Here is a 19,692-nt window from a genome sequence, read left to right as displayed (position 1 = left end):
AGTAATACTGACTGTCAAAATCTTGAAACGTTTTACTTGAGGGTGCTGTATGTGATGATGGACCCTGAGACTGGGAAGCCAAACAACTCTAGATTCCACAGCTAAAGCTCCCTATGCCAGTCCTGTCCTGAGGACACCCAACATCCCTTCATTTGACTCTGCATCAATAGGCAACTCAATAGTTTTTAGTTCTATAATTTAAGATTAAAACCAGGCCCCTCCATTCCATCAGAATGGAGAAGGGAGATTAGTGATGAGCTGCCTTACATTATAAACATCAATAAAGGGCAAATGTTAACTAGCATGCACTAGCAATGTATATAGTAACATTATTTTAAACATGTCACAATATATATTTTTCTTTTTCTTCAAGGTGTAGCATCAAGATTACAGTCATCAGCCTGAGCAGTGATGTCTGCTCTACCTGAGTATACAAGATTCCCCTCCTTCAGTGGAAGCAGCACTCAACTCGATGTGGATGAACTTGAAGACCAACTTGGCCAATCAAGTTTTTGTGGCCAGAGCTCTAGGCCTCTCCCTCTGCCTGGGAATGCAATAGCAAGAACATTAAACAGAGTCCTGTAACCATTATCACATCAGTGTCCCCACAAGCCCACTGTGACCCCACACTCTCAACCAGCATACCCTAACATGTATTTACTGTTGTGCCCATGTCTGTTCTATAGCTTTACGTGTAGGTACTTTCAACAAATTAACCCAATCAACTAGTGGAATTGGCTGGTTTTACACCTCAAAAGACTTTAGGCAAAAGTCAAGAGCTACCATCTGCCACAGGGTCTTACATTAGCAACTGAGGTCTAAACTCTATATCACTGTATTCAGGCTAATGCAGCCAGGTGCCTGGGAATCAACGTGAGTGATTACTTCATGCACCCAAGCACACCACAAACAATGATAAATGATGTCCTGGACGCTCAAATAATTCGTTTCGCCCACAGCACGAACAGTAATTCCTCCATTTTTCAGAATGTTTTTCTATATTTGAGCAGCAGTCCACTTAAAAGCTCAGAAAATGTGACGTTACGCCTTGTGGAGACATTACAAGAGGGAAATTAAACGGCTGAAAAGACATCACTATATATGCTTTAGAATTGTCTCTGCTGAATTGGCTGAATACTTTGACTAATTTGCCATTATAACCCTAAAAAAGTTAGGTAATAATGCATTAAATCATGTATAATCCTCGTGCATCAAAAGTATAATAATGTACGCAATAATATGATACTGTGCAGTACATCCTGTAAATCATAGACATAAAAGAAACCTGCTTAAATTCTAAATGTGCATAACTGGTCGTTATTTCCATTCAAGTTCCAAACTTGGTTGTTGCTCAGTACTGTACTACTACTGCACTTTTTACAAATTAGTTACACGATTTGTTATACATCACTTTATTTTACCACCTGTGTTTTCTCCAGTGCTTACCAAATAGTTGCACTTTATTAATGTCTTCTCGGCAGATATCATAATTTATTTTACAAGTGTATTTGTGTCATTATCAGTTTGAATTACTAACATGTGCCCTATGGTTACGACCAAATACGTTTGCAGGTGTTTCACTTACTGCCATTTTCAAAGAGGAGGCAAGCTTTTTTTTTTGTGTTCAAAATATTTTATTGAAATTTTATATCAGCAAACAGATAATAAACAATAAGCAAGACATACAGAAAAATTGAACATTGCAAAAATCTTGTAAAATATCAATATATAGGAAGCAATAATTAATAAAGCATAACAAATCAAAATTCAAAAAGAGAAGGGAAGGAGAGGGGAACTATAATAGCAAAAGCATGAAAGTCAATAAATAGAGCTACTATGCAAAGTCAAAATATATAAAAGAGTTTAATAAATACTAAAAAGGCTGAACAATAAGGACAATATTAATGCAATAAATATATATCAATAGGAGACCAAAATAGATGATAAGATATAGAATTATGACAAACCCCAAATAAGGATAACTGTGCACCTCTTCTTGTAAAAGGAGGCAAGCATTTTTAATGTGATCCCGACTTCTAATTCATATTCTACTCAGCCACACATTACAATATTGTTGATTTTTTTTTTGCATTAGGTAGGCAGAAGGGCTTAGCGAAACAGCCTTGCACATGCAGAGGTGTGCTATACATTACATTAATACAAATACTTTTCCGAGTGAATGCATCAAATAAATCTAATTTCGTTTCTTGTAGTAGTCTAATGAGTGGGTCATTATCAATGCATCAGTAGAATGCATTTTTTTTCAATATGATTTAAAATGTGATTCTCTCCACAATGAAGAATATAAAGGTTAAATAGGTGGCTTTATTAAATAAATAAATACAATTAAAAGACTAAATGAACCATTTTGCTTATATTCTGAGACACAAAATTTAAATATTGTTGCCACTCATCCGTTTGCATTACATCTATTTTACAGCAATTGTGGGACATATTCTCAAGGAACTATCGCCGAGTTATCTGCAGTTTATCTAAGAAAAGTTGTGTTAAATGTATCACCCCATTCCATTCACAAGAAGGTGCTAACAGCTGACATCACCAGTTTACCCCCAATAGCAGCCGCAAAAATCATCGCCACAGATGACCCACGCAACTATCGCTAATGAAATGCAGAGTAGGCATTCCCGTGCAAAAAACAGCGACATCACCACTCCGCAACATTCTCAACGACCAGCCAGATCGGCGATAAGAACTCAAAATACCTGCTCTGACCTGGTGTAAAGTCAGATGGCAGCCAGCACCAGAAAAGGGAGTCCAGCCCAGAGCCACACCTGAAGGGCAACAGATGCCATGGAGCGACTGATCATGCAGCTCGGATCCCCAACAGGCCACAACACCCAACACCACCACCCCCAGACCCGCCACCCCCGCACCAACCCCCTGGACCACCACAGAGGCAGTGCACAGATCTTCTGAAAACGCACCAGCCTCACAGACTTAACACTAGAGTACATCATTTCCCACTACAGACTCAAAAGGACAACCATCCCCCGCATCCTGAACATCATAGCCCACTGGCTGACGGTACCAATACAACGGACAACCAACATCCCTCCGCAGACAAAGCTGCTGGCCGTGCTGCATCTGTTGGCCTCTGGTACCTTCCAACTAAAAACAGCCAGAGTCAGAGGAGTCTCACTGCCAGTCCTATCAAAGGTCCTTAAACCTGTCCAGGATGCCATCATCCATCTGGTACCCCAGTACCTATACTTCCCCCACACTGCGCAGGAACAGCTGGAGACCAAGACCAAGACGAAGGACATTTTCGCCATCGTTATTAAGCTTTCAAACTTGGAGAGAGTCACCCCCCATATAACGGTGACTCAGGACTGGTGTAACTCACTTAACCTATACTTCCGGGACAACATTTTAGCGTTTAAAGCCAGTATTTCAGTTACTGCCACTATATCGAACACCACCCCTTTGATTTTTAGTGATCATGTCTTTGAACCACTTCCCATTTATTAATACGGAATCCTTACAAACCCTTATTACCAGAGTGAAATCCGGCTCTCCTAGGGATTGCTGTTCCCCATATATCCTAAAGGAAATTTTTTCGGCTCACCCTTTCCCTATCCTGAAGTTTCTTAATGCTTCCCTCTCCCAGGGGGTGGTTCCTAACGCCTTCAAAGAGGCAGCAATTATCCCCTTGTCAAAAAAACCAGGGGCGGACTCATCAACCCTGTCTAATTACAGGCCAATTTCTTTTTTTCCCTACTTGGCTAAACTCCTTGAAGCCCATGTCACTACTCATCTCTCCAATTTCATTGAGGACTCCAATTACCTAGACCCCCACCAGGCTGGGTTTCGGCCAGCCCACTCCACCGAGACTGTCGTCACCGCTGACATGGATTCTCTCCGTGTCAATGCGGACAAGGGAATACCCCAAGCGCTGGTCCTTTTAGATCTGTCTGCCACGTTCGACACGGTCGACCATGTCATCCTACTGGACCGTGTCGAACTGGCAGGCATCCAGGGCTCGGCCTATAATTGGATTAGGTCTTTCCTTAGTGACCAAACTCAAATCTCTTTCAAAATACAGACAACTTGTGGGGTTCCCCAGGGTTCTTCCCTGTCCCCTCTGTTGTTTAACCTGTACCTTGTCCCTCTGATTCAATCCCTGGGAAAGTTTAAAGTCACCACCTTTAATTATGCCAACGACTTACAGCTTATTTTTACCATTGATAGCTCTTCCGATTCAATCAGGGAATTCCAGGACACTATGCTACACATCCGTTGTTGGATGGATGCTAATCATCAAAAGCTGAATCCTGGAAAGACGGAAATAATCCTCAATGGCAAAAGCCAAATATGTTGGGGCCCCCAATACTGGCCGCCGGAATTAGACCCTGTGCCCACACCCTCTACATCAGTTAAAAGCCTAGGAGTGATCATTGATAGAGACCTCACATTGAAAACTCAGGTGAGCGCGGTGGTATCCTCCAGCTTTTACCAGCTTCGCAGGATAAAGCAAATCAGTTGGATGTTGACCCACTCGGCCCTGATCCAGGTGGTGATAGCGCTAGTTCTATCCTGCCTGGATTATGCCAATTCCATCTGTCTGGGTCTTCCACTGCACCTTGGCAAACCAAGTTGCCAGACTGATCTATCTATGTCCTCGATGCCAATTAGCCAGGCCCATGCTCAAACAACTCCACTGGCTTGCCTTTATCCAACGAGTACAATTTAAAACCACTTGTATTGTTTTTAAGTTCCTCCATACCCGCAGCCCCAAATTTATTAATATCTTCCTGTCCAGATATGTCCCTTCCCCCAATCTCCGGTCTGCTAACCTTCACCTTTTGTCCACACCTGGCTTTAAGCTGCAACGCCAGGGTGGTCGCAGGTTTGCCGTTCTGCCATCTAAACTTTGGAATTCCCTTACTCTGGAGATTCGTTCCTGCTCTGATCTTCTTGTGTTTAGGAAACAGCTTAAGACCGGGCTCTTTCCATCGGCCTAGGCTTCCCTCTTCCACAAAGTCGCATACAACATGCCAAACAACAAACCCACACACCAGACACGACAGCACAACTCACTGTGGGAACCTGGCCTAGCCATGCACATGAGCCATCAACGTCATAGCACCTCAGCAACATAATAGCAGATTGTGGGAAGAGGAGGGAACCAGGCATGTGCGAAGGAGGCGATGTGACCGATGAATGTGGCTCAATGGTTAGAGCGGCAGACCCTGATGCAGAGGTCTAGGTTCAATTCTTTGCTTCGGCGGGTCTTGGGCTAAAAAATTCCACGGATCTGATAATTTTCGCCTTGGTGCCTATTCCAATCATTGAGTCCCACTCTGCAACTCTGGGCAATAGCTTGCTTAATCTCCACAACGGCCCCCACAATGCTAAAGGATGCCTGGCCTCCACCTTGGGGGTGCCCAGGAGTGGACGCCTCACAGGGAAAGCCAGGATGAGTTCCACAGCGGTATTCGTACAAGCGCCTTGAGACCCTTGCGGGTGAGTAGTGCGCTATACAAGTATCAATTTACATTTACATTTACAATTTACAATGAGACTGCACACAATATCAAGTGTGGTGCGGATGTGTTTGACGGAATGCAGTATGCAGACCACAGACATATCCATGTCAACACACACCGCTGGTGTTTGAAGTGTAGTAGACACTGGACTAAGCATGGACGAATTTTGCGAATCTGGCGTTCGAGAATTTGCGTATTTGCGAACTCGCAATCCACAAAATCCGCGAATTCTCGCAAATTTGTGGATTTTTTTTGTGTTCTCAAGGGTTTCTGCCAGTTCGCGAGGGTTTGGTACCAGTTCGCAATTGCGGACTTACTTGTCGGCTCGCAACGGTCGCGACTATGTTGTTTTTACTTCTGGTTCATAATCACAGGTTCCCAGCACCCTCTGTTTAACCACTGCCAACCTCTGTTTCACCCATGCCACCCTCTAGTACATCAATGCCACCCTCTGGTTCATCATCACTGTAGATTATGGGGGGGGGGGAAGCAAGCACACCTGCCCTGCTTCAACTGACATGAATTAATTTGGGGTTGGTTTATTAATGTGTCACTGTTTTAAAATTCCAGTCTGGCACCTGCTTCCTTATCTGTAATTTGCTTTCTGTTGCAGTGCAACTTTTTTTTTTGAGGACCTTTGTGGGCTACTTGTAGCTATTCTATGAGCCTGCTGTGAGGGTCAGAGCAGGGTCATACAATTGTTGCAACTAGCAACTGAACTCTGGAGGGGCCCCAGTCAGGAAGCACTACAGGGAATGGTTACTATTACTAATGATGAGTTTGTCTTTTGCACCTGCTGAGTGCTTTCATTTTTGAAAATTCGTTTTTCTGCAGAACAGCAACTGTAATGCTCCAAACAAACATAGGCAACTGAACTCTTGAGGGGGCCCTCAGGAAGTACTGCAGTAAATGGTTACTAATGATGAGTGAAATTTTGCACCTGCTGAGTTCTTTCTGCAGAACAGCAACTGTAATGTCCCAAACAAACTTACTTATGAAAGTTGATTTCTAATCCAAAAGTGATCCAAAGAGAGTCAAAAGGCACCAAATCCCAAAAAGTGCAGGCAAATGTCAACCTGAGGAGTTATTCTGATAAAAATCATCATTTTCAGAAGGTCTATGCTGCTTGCTAGTGGATTTCTTGTGCAGAATTGCAAATTTTGTAATTTCGCGAGCGCAAGATTGTTGCTGCCCGCCGCACCTACATGTTCGCAATTGCGAACTCTCGCGATGCGTCGCCAAACTCCCGCGGGATCCCGCAGCAAGATCCAAAATGGCGCAGCACTCGCAACAATATTGAGAAAAACAACTCGGCAAACGCTGAATGACGGTAAGTGAACGCCGCAAAATTGTATCACCAAGAAAAAAAAATCTGCTGCGTGCGAATTTGCGGATTTTGCGGGAAATTCACGAATCTCGCGGATTGCGAATTTACCGAAAATACGCAAAATTCGCGAGCGGAACGGATTTTCCGCCCATGCTTTCACTGGATGCAACCATGTCACCCCAGCCAGTGGGGGAGATCAAGGAAATATAGCTTGTTATGTCCCCCCCCCTGTAAGCGTGTGCGGAGTGGCCTGACCTGGTGTATGCCATGTCAGCATAAGGGGGTGAATGAAAAGATGTAACTCTGGCCATGGTCCTCTTCCAGAATGCCCAACGTCTCTGCCAGAGCGGCACCTCTCACCCCGCCATGAGGTCTACACCGTGAGCGGTGTTGCCTGGGATCCTGTGCGCCTGCTGCCCCCGAGCCGCCGGTCCCCCAAGCCGTCAAGGCTGCCCCTGCGCATCCAGGCATCACTGCTCACCTGCCAACACCAGCATGTGTTAAAGAGGGCCCTCCACATGTCGCTGCAAGCTGCAAGCTCCAAGCCCAAGGCCCCTGACTTTGGCAACCTCCTCAGAACATCACGGCATCTGCGACACTGGCCTGTGGAACTCCTTTCTCATTGACGTACTCCATCGGCATACACAACAGACAAGTAGGTCACACACTGAGTCTTGATTATAGCATATCAGAGAACAATAATTATGGCTGTGTTTATGCCACTATACTCCCTTCGATGTGGTGCCATCAAGTCTGTGCATAGGACTCTTAAGAAACGTGTCATGTGACCTTGCTGACTTCGTCCTTCGGCCTGCACAGCGGTCCTGCAGGCCTCACACCAATCCAATGCAGTCCGTCCCAGGCATGACACGGCATCCTCGCCGGCTGCACACCTTCTCAGCTCTGGTGCCACTACCTCCGTTATCCACAAATCTAATCCACATGCCATTCCAATGTTGTGTGTCCGAGATCCAGGAGGAGATGGCTGGACAGGGGTTAACCTGCGCTGACCGCAGTCTCTGGCCGACAATGCGGCCAACTAGGTCGAACTTTTGGATTTGATTTCTTCATGGCAGTGTTCATGTCACAGTACACAAGGAGAGGAGTAAGAGGAAGATGCGCTTCAGTCCGGAGGCGAAAAAGCTCACCTTTTTCTGCACTGGTACCAATGACTCTGTGCAGCACATGCCTACCACACATGGTTGTGGGCCACTACTGTCCGCTGCCACCAGCACACACTGCGGTGGAGTATGTCACACGATTTGAACTGAGTCTTGCTTTCGACATGGCAGTGTTCATGTCATTGTACAGGCCACATCGCCGACTGCATCCCCTTCAAAATCTGGTGCCACTAAGTGTGTGCCCTGAAATTCATGGGCATTTTCTGTTTCAACATCAGTGGCGTCTGAGCCCATGGGCTGGAGGTTGTCTTCATCTATATTTAGCTGATACTGACAAGATGGAAAAGAGGGTCTGTAGCATTCAACCCCTCCATTTGCATGTTTCTGCTTGCTTCTGCCCTCTGCATCATGCCCTGGAAGGACACCTTCCACTGTCCCCCGCAACCCTCTGTGACATTCCCCTTGGACATCGATGAGTAGACGCTCAGCTCGCTTGGCCCTACCTCAGTGCACCGCAATTTACCGTCCCATGGCGGTGTGCCTGTGCCGGCTGCTGTGCATCTGGACCCACAAACTCTGTGCTGCTCAAGTCAGGGACCCTTGCTGTTCGTACCTTGTTCTGCTGATTGTCTGCTCACTGTTGTGTGTTTTTGCCAGCACCAACCAACCCCTGAGTGGTGGCTTACACTTACAACACCCATTCAGCACAGGCGTTACTGGAGATGTGACCCTGGCAATAAAAGGGGCCAGGCGCACGTGTCCGAAGCCAGTCTCACAAACTCACTCAGTGTGTCATGTGGGCATTATGTATGCCTGAGGGACCATGGCTATTCCAAATTACATTGTGCTGTGTACAGCGTGTGCAACCATGTCACTGAATGCAGTGGTGTAGACCTGGGACATGTAACCGTGTTTTACCTCCATGTGAGCATAAGCGGGGTGGACAGGCATACAATAGTACTGCGTTGGGGTGTGCCTCGACTACATGTGGAACTGGGTATGGTTCAGTGTAGGCCTTGCCAAGGATGTGGCTGATGCGTGTGTCTCTGTTGTAGTGTCTTTGCCACCTGGCCCTCATTTGACAATGTTGCTATGTGGCATACCCCAGTTTGCGTGCTTGGGCGAAGGGTACATGGGGAGGGCATGCCCGCTCGGGGTCAGGGATCACACATGCCAACTGCTGTGTGTGTCGCTATTAGAGCAGCATAAGCCAAAGATGTACCCTCAACTGCATGTCGAGTTCAGCCAGGCAGGTGCTCTACATCAGTGTCAGCCCTGTCCTTGCAATGGGCCTACACACATGTGGCCGGCCACATTCTGCGCAGCATCATCACTGTGTCGTAGTCAGACTTGTGGACATGCGGAGACAGGCATGACAGTGGTGTGCCATAGGGGTGCATGTGATGCGATCGTGCTGCGCACACTAGTGAATGTGCTCGGGGAGGGAGGTGCAGCAGTGAGGTTACGTAACACACATTGATGCCGCTCATTTTCAACACGCAGTACATGTCATACAGGAATCACTGAGTCACACATGTCACACAACAATGAACCAATGAGCCTGTCAACACATCATGCAGTATGTATTCTTGACTCATGTCTCTCTGCACTGTCACAGGTGACCAAGGATATGCACTCCGCGCTTGGATGATGACACCCCTCCGAGCCCCAAACATACAGGCCCAGAGGCAGTACAATTTGGCCCACAAACGCACCAGGGGCATCGTGGAGCACACATTTGGCATTTTGAAGTCAAGTTTCAGGTGCCTGGACATCACAGGTGGAAGGCTCCTGTACAGCACTGACCTTGTGTGCAAGATGATCGTTGCATGGTGTGTGTTGCACAACATATGTGTATGCAGTAAAGCCCCAGAGATACGACTGCCAGATGATGATGATGATGAAGATGAGGCAGGTGGACCACACCCCACTGCAGCTGCAGCAGGAATAGCCCGTAGGAACTACATCATTGACAATTTCTTCTCTGGTTGCCGTCACATTGTGAGGGTCCTTAAAAGTAATGGGACCGTACGATGACTGACCACAGGCATAGCATGTGCTAATAAATGCATTCCAAAATACATTCCCTGCATGCATGTCACTCATCTGTACAGGCACTTCACTCAGACAAGTGTGGATGCGACATGTTGTGCTGACAATTTAGAAATTTTGTTAATGGATGGTGGGTGTGTCACCTCTGTGCAGTAAGGCTCTTTAGGGTGTCACATATTCGAACTGCCAGTTCTGTGTGTCACCGTTGTTATGGTATCCCACTATTCAGCGTTTCACAATTCATTTCATTTTGGCTGTCATTTGTGGCCTACAAGTGACAACAGGGATTCTTTTGGGCTCTGATATGTGCTGCCAGGGTGCAGCAATGCACCCTGTGTCTCAAGTCCCATGACATGGGCGACTTGTACGTAAGGGGGAGTCACTGACCCAACATTGGGCCATACTTTCATTATTGTTTGATCATAGGCATGGCACGTCGGTTTGCTGGGGGTGTTGTTTGCCCTCTGCAATGTGAAGAGGAGATGCGGTTTCACAGTGTGTTCTATGTTTGTTTCCACATTGGCGCAGGTTGCATACTGAATGCATGTCAATGTACATTGTAGCTGTTTGTGGGGAAATGCCTATCTGATTTGGACAATGGTCATTTGTTCTGCATCATAGCTGTGGGCTTGTGCACGTACGTTGTCATCTCACTGTTTATTTACTCTGCTTTTATGGTGCATTTTCCCACCAGATGTGTGGAATTGCAGGCCTGTCGCTGGTTTTCACTGCTTTTTGTATTACGATTGCCCTCATTGCAAGCTTTTTTGTGTTTGTGTTTCGCATTTTTGCAGCGTGTCGTTGATTTTTAACGTGGTCATTCGACGCGTTATCTGGAGACTATTGCATGGTACCGCCGTGTTGTGAATACTTGGTTAAAACGGCATCATTTTACTGCAATAGACTGCGATGTTGAAGGTTGCGTTAAGTTACTTTTGCAATGGTTATCACAGGTTCTTGAGAATATGCCCCTATGTGTAAAAAGAGTAAGGGCGACGTTATTCAAAAGAGACACCTATATTTCCACCCGTTCCACAAAGGCCGATGGTGAGAAACTGCACTGGTGTCAGTGTTTCCATAGAGCAGGTGAAGCACAGCAGCACCATACCCTTTTTGCTGGCTGACGCCATTTGCATGGACCATATGCCAGGTTGATATGCCTCTTTGTATAGTGTACTGACAGGTTTCACATAACAAAGAATGCACGTTAATTAACCCCTTCCATGCTCATGACGAGCTCAGCTCGTCATGCAGTACAGTGCTCCTGTGCTCATGATGAGCTGAGCTTGTCATGAACAATGGGAAAAAGGGGAATGCAGCACCTTGGGAAAATACCTCTAGCATTGATGGTGTTAAAACCAGTATTTTCATGGGCTTACCTTGGTCAGGCTGCTGCTCTACATTGGTGGTTTAATGGACACCTGCCATAATGTGGAGAGGACCTGGTGTACAGTCAAGAAGACAGTGCTGCAGGGGTGACTTCAATCCTAGATTGTCAAAGAGTCGCCATGCCTCTATCAAAAAGGATGTTTGGAAACAAACAACACTCTTCTTTTTTCACTGATAGATGCTACTTCTTTGGCAAATCCTGTCCTTTTGGAAATACTGAAACCAATTGACAAAGGCCTTTTCACTTGCAAAAGCAATTTAACAATCAAAAATGTGTGTGTACACCAGTAATGCTGTTGCCAAAAACAACCTTTCAGGTGCATATCCATTTACTCTCACATAAATTGTCTTGGTTGCATAATAGGGGTGGGCGGAATTTGCATAGTCGCTCTACGCAACACTCCCCAAAATGGTAAAAAATCTCCGTGAGCACGCAAAATTTACGCAAACATGCGGAATTACTTGTTCTGCCCGTTCGCGATGCTTTTTCCTGTTTGCGAACGCTGTTTGTGTGCTCGGGGAGAAATATCTTGCAAAAACGCATTTTTAAAGCACAAACAAGCAAAAAATTCTGCGAACCCGTGGATAGCGGACTTTTGGCCAATTTCACGTTCTCCGCGGAACACGAAATTACAAAAATTACCCAAATTCTGCGAGCGGAACGGAATTTACCTCCCAGGCCTACAAAACATGTAGTGGGTGACAGATGGAACCAATGCATGGTTTGCTGTGGAAGATTGTGAAAGACCCACAAATATACATCTTTTGGGGGCATTTACAAACTCCTCTCCAACCAGTGATTTCATTGTAACATCTAACAGATCTTAGATCTTATATACGTTGTACCAGTTGTGTGTGGGTTGGACTGGTATTGCTGCAAAATGAGCTTGGTTTGATGTGACAGATGTGCTTTTATGCCAGACCTGGTTATACCCCATGCAACACAAAGAGTTGTTAATGTTTCTGATCCTTGCTAATTGTCACGCATGTGCTCTGGGAAAAATGAAGGGGGTTGACATTTACATTTGTTGTGGATGCTTGTCTCCCTGACTTCATAGTGTTTGAGGGTAAAGCATGTCAGCTGAGATTTAGTATTGGTTCTCGGCCACTCTAAGCCACTTACAACACTTAGAAACCCTTCATGCTTTCTTTTTGGACGAGTCATAGATGCCCACCTACTGTGTTGTTCCTGTACTTTTGTTTCACTAACTGTCCCCGCTGCTCATAATGTCAAGCAATATTCAGATCTGCTGTATTAATGAAACAGCAGTGGGGGCTAACTGATTTCTGCCGACCAGAGCACTCCAATCTGATTAGGTTGAAGCATGTGCATTGAGACTATCACGTGAGAGGTCGTGACTCCTTAGGAGAATGTGAACTAGCCTCTAATTTCCACTATTGTATACTCTGTCTGCTGAAAGGTGCACTTGTGTTATCTTTTAGGGATGCCCATTAGGTCATCCCAGGGAGTGTTTGGCGACCCTTGTGGCTGGGTGAAACATTTCTTCTTTATGTGAATGCTCATAATGAATCAGTTAATAGTGGTGCGGATGCACAGAAGAAATGCAGCACTACTAGTGGAGTGGTGTGGCTCACTGGTTAGAGGCGGCAGACCCGTAAGCAAAGAACGGCCCGGGACCAGGGTTCAATTCCCGACACGGCAGGGTTGTGGACCAGGGTCAACAGACTCAATAATTCTTGCCTCTGTGCCCACTCTAACCAGGAAACACACTCGGCAACTCTGGGCATTAAGCTTGCCTCATCTCTAGAACGGCCCCCCACAGACACCGGGGATGCCTGGTTTCACCTTGGAGATACCCAGAAAGGGACCATCTCATAGTGAAAACCAGGACGGGTTCCCCAGTGGTCTTCAGCGCCAGGACACTCCGATGGAGTCACAGTGCGCTTTACAAGTACACACACACTTCCCACTGATTCCGCCCCATGCTATTTGGCACATCAGAAATAACCAAGTCAAGCAGTGGTGGGTCACTATAAACTATGCCCCTTTCAAAAGTCCGGAAGCCCCATGGCTCCTCCTGCCAGCTTAACTAGCCCCAGAATGAATCAGTGCATTTCCTGCTCTGGGGCATAGGCAGGATTGTTAGTACAAAACCCATAAATTCCTTAAAATGCCATGTTCCCAGCATCACATAATGTACTATTGTGCTTGCTGACAGTTGTGGGAGAATACACTGTTTGCTCCCAGTAAGGAGAAGCGGTGGGATTTAGACACATGAATGCTAATCCACTGGTTCATCTGCTACTCCCAGCACCAGTTGGGCTGAAATTTAGGAAGAGGTCTTCTATCGTTTTACTACAGGCAGCAAAGCCTCATGATTGTTATCATCTAATTAAGGGAATTTGACTGAGTTTTCATTACTTAATTTATGTGGCCTCCCTGCCTACCAAATTTGCTGGGGCTTGATTTGCCAACCTGTTTAAAGCACGTGTACCCACTCTTTCCTCTTGCGTACATTTCTTAAGCATGGTGTAACACCATTCCAGAAGCTGCGCACCTGCAGTAGACTGGAACCCATGCTACGACCTTTAAACGCCTTGCATCCATTGGTGGTACTTGAACCCTTGCAAATGGGGGGACCTGAGACTCCAGATGGCAAAGACCTTGCCTCTGAGCTATTGCTCCTGAAATGTATGCTTGTCTAATTCCTTGTGTTGTACCCCCAATCAGTTTCTTAGACAATTGCCAAGGTGGCAGAGGGTAGCCGGGCCCATGCACTATATGTCAGCTCCTGCCCACCGCCCAAGCCCTTCGGGACCCATATATCACTTAATAATGCCAGGTTCCAGCATCACAATGCACTAGTATGCTGGCTGACAGTTGTAGGAGATTACAGTGCTTGCTCCCAGTAGCAGAAAGTGGTGGGATTTGAACCTGTGAATGTTAACTACTTATTCAACTATTACTCCCCAGCACCAAGTGGGATGCCAATTGGTGGCAGTCTTACAACATGCAGAGTGGCTTCACAATTGTTACCATCTAAATAAGTGGTTTCTGGGCGTGGCCAAGATGGCGGGCTGAGAGGACGCTCTTGCCGTGAGCTCCCGAGCCCCTGGAAAACCTGCACCTTTTTACACCGCTGATCTCCCCCGGATCGAGCGGAAAATGCACCCAGTGCTCCCCGTGGTGGTGTGGAGCAGCCCGCAGCCCTCAGTCTCCTAGCTGCGGCGGCGGAGCCGCTTGGGAACCGGCCCGCAGCGAGGGCCGCCAGAGGAACCGCCGGAAGGACTGGGGGCCCCTCGATCGTGGGGCCTCGGTAACCCAGCGAGGGAGGCCAGTAGCACGGAGTAGACCAACGGCTTGCGGGCGTCCCGACACTACGACCCCGCTGTGGCCTGAAACGACCTTCCTTGGCGGAGCGGAGCCGCATTAGCGGAGAGTGAGGAGGAGGAGCCGACAGGAAGCAGCTACGCAAGCCCGGGGATCAGGTAGGCCGCGAGGCCGGTGCCACATGTAAGCATGAGCGAATTTTGCGGATCTCGCGTTCGCGAATTTTGCGGATTTGCGGATTCGCAATCCGCAAAATCCGCGAATTCCCGCGAATTTGCGGATTTTTTTTTTTGTGTTCGCCCGTGTTTCTGCCAGTTCGCGAGGGTTTTGTACACTTTCGCAAATTGCGAACTTACCTGTCGGGTCGCAAGTTTCGCGAACTTGTTGTTTCTACGTGTCCAGCCTGTTTGGGACACTCTTCTTCATCACTGCCACTCTCTGTCACCACTGCCACTCTCTGACTACTCATGCCACCCTCTGGCCCACCCATGCCACCCTCTGTTTCATCACCACACCCTCTGGTTGTCCAGTGTACATTATTTTCGGCAAAGCAAAGCACACCTTCCCTGCCTCAAGTGACCTGAATTAATTTGGGGCTGATTAATGTGTCACAGAATATTTTTTTAGCTGGCACCTGCTTCCTTAGTGCGCCCTGATTAGTGATCTTTTGCACTTGCTAAGTGCTTTCATTGTTGCAAAATTAGTTACAACACCTGCCCTGCCCCAACTGACAATAATGAATTAGGGGCTGATTAATGGATTTTAACTTCCAGCCTGGCTCCTGCTTGTCTCCCTTAGCTGTAATTCAGGACCTTTGTGGCATATGTGTAACTATTCTGAGGTTCAGAGCAGGGTCACATAATAGTTTCAACTGGCAACTGAACTCTGGAGGGGCCCCTCAGGAAGCACTACAGGAAATGGCTACTAATGATGAGCCTGAACTTTTGAACCTGGTAAGTAGTTACTTTCAGTTTTGCTAAGATCGTATTTCTGCAATTTTGCACTTATTCGCGGGGCGCGAACTCACGCGAACTCACGCGAACAGTGCGAGCAGTGCGAGCAAAATCCGCTGCTCGCGGATTTGCGGATTTTGCGGGAGATTCGCGAATCTCGCGGATTGCGGATTTCCCGAAAATCCGCAAAATCCGCGAGCGGAACGGATTTTTCGCCCATGCCTAGCCACATGGCCCGGCCCTGAGCCCCGCCCTTAGCCACTGCCGGGCGCTGCCAGCCCCTCCGGCACCCACGGTCGCATTCGCGGCCCACGAGACCTAACCTCTCTCCGGTCCCAACTGCTGAACGACTCACACGACCGGCCTCCAGCCATGTGATAATCGAGTGGACCAGTGGGGAAGGACTGCTGCGATCCCCTGGAGCAGGCCAGCCAGAATCGCCGGATGTGGTGTTCGGGGACGATCACTGGAAGGACTGTCCAGTGGTGCCCTCTTGTACCGGCAGACCTTGACTTCAACCTTGGGCGGAGCGGAACAGTGCATACATAGTCCGGGAGACGAGACTACGCCACTCCGGCGCTGGTTCCCCAGGCCGTAGCGGACGGCCATCTTGGACGGGAGCGGAGCGATTGCATCGGCCTCTTGGAGCAGGCCTCGCTAACGGCGTTTGGAGTCGCCTCATTGGGATTGGGTCCTCATCGGCGCGAGTAGTGTGGATTGCCACCTACTGCTGCACTGCTGCACGGGTCTTTATTGCCTCCTCGCCACAGCACATGGGCATTGGTGATCCCCCCCTCCGCGATGTCGAATGCCAGGGGGGCGAAGAAGGGTGACCGGACCTTGCCGGACATGCTGGGAAGAGGCGCCCCGAGGCAAGACAGGAACCAACCAGCTCCGAGCCCCCCGACTAGTTCTCGGGGCGCAGAAGGCGGGGAACCCCCCGGTGACTAGATCATTCCTGGAGTCACTGTTCAGCTCTTTGAGGGAGGACTTTAAAGCCCTGAAGCAAGAGGTGGCTGGGGAGGTCCAGGAAGTCGGAGAGAGGTGGACTCCCTGGGAGAACGAGTGAACACGGTGGAGGCGGCTGGCCACTCTAGGGACGAGGAAATCACTCACTTGCAGCAGGAGGTCCTGAGGCTGAGGCTGAGGGACCAGCAGATTGACCTACATGCCGAAGACCTTGAAAACAGGTCCAGACGTAACAACATAAGGGCCCGAGGCGTTCCATCCAGCGAGGAGGGTGAGGACGCGGCCGCCTACTTAGGAGCCCTGTTCCGTGAAATTCTGGGAGAATCGGGAGACTTCCCAATCCGGATCGACAGAGCACATAGAGTTGGTCGGCCTCGCAGGGCCTCAGCGCCTCCTCCGGACATTTTAGCTTTCTTGCCGGATTTCCCCCTGAAGGAGCGGATTCTTCGTGAGGCCCGACGACAACAGCCCTTACGCTTCAGAGATCACCCGGTGGCTCTCTACCAGGATATGTCCGCAATAACACTGCAGAAACGGAAGGCCTTTAAAATTGCTACGGACTTCTTGAGGGAACATGGCACACAGTACTCGTGGGGGCACCCCTTCTGCCTCATCTTTCGCTGGAATAGAACTCTACACCAGCTCCGGTCCCTCCAGAATGTCTGCGGAGTGCTGGGAATCACTGCATCGGACACGGACACCCCGGCGCCTGGACGCAGGCGGAGCACGCGAGATGGCTGGCAGCTAGTCGGGGAACGGCGATCCCCGCCGCCCGCGAGACCCGACTCGCCTACAATCCGGGCAGAAATTTCCAGCGCCATACAGGAGGCTTCCAGGACTACGGTGAATGGCGATGTGGCCTTGACGGCCTGAACATGCTCCGGAGGGAGTCTGCAGTAGCCTATCTTCATCGCAGGTGCGGGGGTTCCGGGGGTGGGGGGTGGCGGGGGCGCTGGAGGTGGTGGCTGGCCGTCCACTTGAACAACTTTCCACGGCCTTGTCCGTTGAGGACCAGACTGGGACAATGAAGTACTCTGCATGGTTTGGGGTGAGGGGGGTGGGCAGGGGAGTTGAATGGGTGAGTTTGGGGCGTTCACTGGGCAGCGGGGGAGAGGGGGGTGTGTGGGGTTCCAGGGAGGGGGTCCTCACAGTTGGGGGTTTAGGGGCTCGGGGACTGTACTGTGCTATGAGGTGGTTTACTATCACTGTGTGCTGTGGCCGCACGCTGATGCCTTTGAGTTTGGTCCGGCGGACCGTGCCCGCCTTGAAGAGTGATGCCGGTATTCCCCCCACTGATGGCCCTTAAGATTATTACCCTGAATGTGAAGGGGCTGAATACCCCGGTTAAACGGAAGGCTGTACTGTCCCTCCTGGAAGACTCACAGGCAGACATCTGTCTTCTACAGGAGACTCATCTTCTAGCTAAAGACTGTCACAGGCTACGGACCCCAAAGTTCCCCACGCAGCTTTTCTCCTCCTGCGCTTCCAAAACAGCAGGTGTAGCACTCATGATATCTAGGAGGTTCAAAGGGGAGGTAATGCAAAAGGTAGCGGAACAAAAGGGGAGGCTTCTGGCGTATAGAGTCAGGGTGGGGGGTCTAGTGTTAACTGTAGACTCCATATATAGCCCCAACGATCATCAGGATCAGTTTCTGCACAGGGCACTGGAGGACGTGACATCCACTCATGACAGACACATCGTGATTGGGGGGGACTTGAATATGGTATTTGATGCGTCCCTGGACAGGTCGGTGCAAAGGTGCCTACAATCGGGAGAGCTCTCGGGCTCAGTTCGTTCCCGTTTGGAGGATCTTGATATGCACGACATGTGGCGCCGCCTCCACCCCGCGACCCGTGCCTATTCCTACTATTCACACGCCCACAAATCCTATGCAAGATTGGACCATCTCCTGGTGACGGGCCCGATGTACGAGCTGGCCTTGGCCGCCGACATAGGGGTCCTGTCTCTCTCAGGTCATGCCCCGGTGGAGGGCACTTTCCGGCTACCTCCGGTGTCTCCCTCGCGAGGGGTCTGGCGTCTCAGGGACACTTTGCTGCACAAACAATCCGTGGTGAAACATATCCACGAGTCCATAGAGGAATATAAGCGTAATAATGACAATGATGACACCACCCGTGCGACGCAATGGGCCGCCTTGAAGGCAGTGCTCCGCGGCGAGTTTATTGCTATCTCCTCGGCGGAGAATAAAGACCGACAGCTTAAAAAGGACGAACTTACACGCCAGGTGAGGGAGCTGGAACAGGTGCATCAACGGACGGGAGCCCGTCGAGTCTGGAGGCAACTTAAGGCTGCCAGAAAGCTCCTGTCCGCACTCGACATGGACAGAGCGGAGTACGCTGTACTTCGCCTGAAGCACAAATACTACACTGGCGGAGACAAGTGTGGCCGGCTTCTTGCGCATAAACTCCGTGTACAACACCAGCAGCATCGGGTGAAAGAACTGGCGGCCCCCACTGGAGGGACAGTCACGGAGGATGGCCAGATTGCGGACGTTTTCCGTGGTTACTACGCTGATCTCTACGCCGGTGTTCCTCCCTTAGCGCGAGCCGAGACTGACTATTTGGAGTCGGTGTCGCTCCCGTCCCTCACGCCGGACCAGGACCAATATCTTGAGCGGGAGATCCGGATTGAAGAGGTGGTTACGGCTATCTCCCGGCTCAAACACGGGAAAGCCCCAGGGCCCGACGGTTTTATCCCTCTCTTTTATAAGACCTTTTGCCAGGACTTTGCGCCACTGTTGACGCACCTGTTTAATTCGTTCTCTGAACCGGGCGCTATCCCTCCGGAGTTCCTTCAGGCGACGGTGTTGGTGATCCCTAAACCAGGCAAGGACCGGACTGAATGCGGGTCCTACCAGCCGATTTCACTTTTTAATTCAGACCTGAAGATCTTCACCAGTATTCTAGCGGCACGTCTGGCACTCCACCTCCCGGGTATGGTTGACCCGGATCAGGCCGGGTTTGTCCCGGGCCGGCAGACTGTCGATAATACTAAAAGGGTGACCTACATACTGGACAAGGCCTCACGGATACCCAGGGAACGCATGCTCCTTTCCATTGA

Source organism: Lissotriton vulgaris, chromosome 12, assembly GCF_964263255.1.
Source record: "Lissotriton vulgaris chromosome 12, aLisVul1.2, whole genome shotgun sequence".
In the NCBI taxonomy this organism is placed as follows: Eukaryota; Metazoa; Chordata; class Amphibia; order Caudata; family Salamandridae; genus Lissotriton; species Lissotriton vulgaris.
The sequence above is the reverse complement of the archived record's forward strand: the minus strand, read 5'-3'. Positions refer to the sequence as shown.